This window comes from Schistocerca gregaria, chromosome 7 (genome assembly GCF_023897955.1).
Source record: "Schistocerca gregaria isolate iqSchGreg1 chromosome 7, iqSchGreg1.2, whole genome shotgun sequence".
NCBI classification, from domain to species: Eukaryota; Metazoa; Arthropoda; class Insecta; order Orthoptera; family Acrididae; genus Schistocerca; species Schistocerca gregaria.
The window spans coordinates 6,284,079-6,287,707 of NC_064926.1; the positions used below are offsets into that span (position 1 = coordinate 6,284,079).

Sequence of the window (3,629 nt, forward strand, 5' to 3'; positions counted from 1 at the left end):
CACATCTAAAACAACGTCGGAAAGTAACTCGTTCGACTTTTGAGTCACATAAAGTATGTGTGTTAATTTTGACGCCACTAGCTCTGCATGCTGTCATGCAATTTCTTTACCTCTCAGAAATGATTATGACATAAAAGTGAAGTACGTGACGAGTGTGACGTTAGGAAAACATTAGGCAGCATGGAGAGATTCTGTATGGGACCACCCAACCCAAACGAGTACTGTGTGACTTGCTATCCGGAAGGTGTTCACCGAGGTAGCCGGCTAGCTCAGTCGGTAGAGCGTCAGACTCTTAATCCTAGGGTTGTGGGTTCGAGCCACACGCTGGGCGGAACGGAATTTTGTTCCGCTGCAGATGTAAATTACCGTTTTTCTGATTAAGGAGATGCAATGGAAATAGCAACTTTAAACTTTGCCTACGTCTCTGTCAGTCACAAGGAAACTGTATTTGAATGTGAAGGTGATTTTGTAGACATGTGTGGAAGACATGTTCTGAAATGCAAGTGTTGTTGTTTGGAGAGCACATCGGTTACGTGTCAGATGTGTAGCCGAGCAGTAATGGGTCGCCATAGCTGTAAGTATTAGCCGGTAATATGAAGTGTTGTCAGCTGAAGTCTGATGATGCAGACGACCGTAAGGACGAAGTACCCAAGAGTACCGCTAGGCCGCGCCTCTTTAGCTCAGTGGTAGAGCACTGCTCTAATAAACTAGGCATCGGACGTTCCATCCACACAGGAGAAAGATGAATTTTGGAAATCAGTTGCGCGTCGTGGCCGTATAGCAAACAGTATCTGTGATGACGAACAATTAGCGACAGGCGTTTTTTTTAAAGAATTACTCTCAGATGTGATTAAGGCGAATGGCGCAGATAAAGCATTTGCCAAAGCGGTACAGCATATGGTGGGACAAGGCAGTCTGAATTACATTTTATAGATGTATTTCTCACATATCTCAGAGCCTCTCGCGGTCGTCGTCGTCGTCGTCGTCGTCGTCGTCGCCGCCGCCGCTTATGCAGAACTAGCAAATGGCCATCGTAGCAAATGCGGCGAGGGACGCCCTGCCTTCGATTCCGAATGCACAAAGTGTGCGGTCTTGTTTCTCAGTCTATATTTGGTCGGTCTCGTAAGAGGTTGAATTAACGAATGGGTGGGAAAAAGCAAGGGGCAGCGGCTGTGTAAAACGAAAACACAATTCCTTAGGGGTGTGAGCGTTTCGAGATGAGTCGTATACATGATATGGTTGGGCGTCAGTGACCATGTGGCCTAATGGATAAGGCGTCGGACTTCGGATCTGATGATTACAGGTTCGAATGTTGTCACGCTCGTTTTTTTCCAGTTCTGAAAAAGGAACATACCGTTTTAATGTAGCAATTGAGCAGTACGAAACCGTCTGAATGTTGCTGTTGACCATTTTTTGCTTGGAAATGCTCTTGAGCTTGAAACACACACAACAAGACCGGTGTTAACTAGCGAAATGGTCGGCAGAGTGCCGACACCGCGAGTTTTGACTGGCACTTGCACATCTAAAACAACGTCGGAAAGTAACTCGTTCGGATTTTTGAGTCACATAAAGTATGTGTGTTAATTTTGACGCCACTAGCTCTGCATGCTGTCATGCAATTTCTTTACCTCTCAGAAATGATTATGACATAAAAGTGAAGTACGTGACGAGTGTGACGTTAGGAAAACATTAGGCAGCATGGAGAGATTCTGTATGGGACCACCCAACCCAAACGAGTACTGTGTGACGTGCTATGCGGCAGGTATTCACCGAGGTAGCCGGCTAGGTCAGTCGGTAGAGCGTCAGACTCTTAATCCTAGGGTCGTGGGTTCGAGCCTCACGCTGGGCGGAGAGGAATTTTCTTCCGCTGCAGATGTAAATTACCGTTTTTCTGATTGAGGAGATGTAATGGAAATAGCAACTTTAAGCTTTGCCTACGTCTCTGTCAGTCACAAGGAAACTGTATTTGAATGTGAAGGTGATTTTGTAGACATGTGTGGAAGACATGTTCTGAAATGCAAGTGTTGTTGTTTGGAGAGCACATCGGTTACGTGTCAGACGTGTAGCCAGGCAGTAATGGGTCGCCATAGCTGCAAATATTAGCAGGTAATATGAAGTGTTGTCAGCTGAAGTCTGATGATGCAGACGACCGTAAGGACGAAGTACCCAAGTGTACCGCTAGGCCGCGCCTCTTTAGCTCAGTGGTAGAGCACTGCTCTAATAAACCAGGCATCGGACGTTCCATCCACACAGGAGAAAGATGAATTTTGGAAATCAGTTGCGCGTCGTGGCCGTATAGCAAACAGTATCTATGATGACGGACAATTAGCGACAGGCGTTTTTTTTAAGAACTACTCTCAGATGTGATTAAGGCGAATGGCGCAGATAAAGCATTTGCCAAAGCGGTACAGCATAAAGTGGGACGAGGCAGTCTGAATTACATTTTATAGATGTATTTCTCACATATCTCAGAGCCACTCGCGGTCGTCGTCGTCGTCGTCGTCGTCGTCGTCGTCGCCGCCGCCGCCGCCGCTTCTGCAGAACTAGCAAATGGCCATCGTAGCAAATGCGGCGAGGGACGCCCTGCCTTCGATTCCGAATGCACAAAGTGTGTGGTCTTGTTTCTCAGTCTATATTTGGTCGGTCTCGTAAGAGGTTGAATGTAACGAATGGGTGGGAAAGAGCAAGGGGCAGCGGCTGTGTAAAACGAAAACACAAATCCTCAGGGGTGTGAGCGTTTCGAGATGAGTCGTATACATGATATGGTTGGTCGTCAGTGACCATGTGGCCTAATGGATAAGGCGTCGGACTTCGGATGTGATGATTACAGGTTCGAATGTTGTCACGCTCGTTTTTTTCCAGTTCTGAAAAAGAAACATACCGTTTTAATGTAGCAATTGAGCAGTACGAAACCGTCTGAATGTTGCTGTTGACCATTTTTTGCTTGGAAATGCTCTTGAGCTTGAAACACACACAACAATACCGATGTTAACTAGCGAAATGGTCGGCAGAGTGCCGACACCGCGAGTTTTGACTGGCACTTGCACATCTAAAACAACGTCGGAAAGTAACTCGTTCGGCTTTTGAGTCACATAAAGTATGTGTGTTAATTTTGACGCTACTAGCTCTGCATGCTGTCATGCAATTTCTTTACCTCTCAGAAATGATTATGACATAAAAGTGAAGTACGTGACGAGTGTGACGTTAGGAAAACATTAGGCAGCATGGAGAGATTCTGTATGGGACCACCCAACCCAAACGAGTACTGTGTGACGTGCTATCCGGAAGGTATTCACCGAGGTAGCCGGCTAGCTCAGTCGGTAGAGCGTCAGACTCTTAATCCTAGGGTCGTGGGTTCGAGCCACACGCTGGGCGTAGCGGAATTTTGTTCTGCTGCAGATGTAAATTACCGTTTTTCTGATTAAGGAGATGTAATGGAAATAGCAACTTTAAGCTTTGCCTACGTCTCTGTCAGTCACAAGGAAACTGTATTTGAATGTGAAGGTGATTTTGTAGACATGTGTGGAAAACATGTTCTGAAATGCAAGTGTTGTTGTTTGGAGAGCACATCGGTTACGTGTCAGATGTGTAGCCAAGCAGTAATGGGTCGCCATAGCTGCAAATATTAG

General features: G+C 46.2%; 2 non-coding genes across 2 annotated transcripts; both read left to right on the forward strand.

The window, feature by feature from the left end:
* Window positions 1–258: 258 nt before the first annotated feature.
* Window positions 259–331, forward strand: Trnak-cuu (transfer RNA lysine (anticodon CUU)). Its single transcript has one exon. It is a non-coding gene; the product is annotated as a tRNA-Lys (tRNA).
* A 2,971-nt stretch (window positions 332–3,302) lies between these two features.
* Trnak-cuu (transfer RNA lysine (anticodon CUU)) lies at window positions 3,303–3,375 on the forward strand. Its single transcript has one exon. It is a non-coding gene; the product is annotated as a tRNA-Lys (tRNA).
* The last annotated feature ends 254 nt before the right edge of the window (window positions 3,376–3,629 follow it).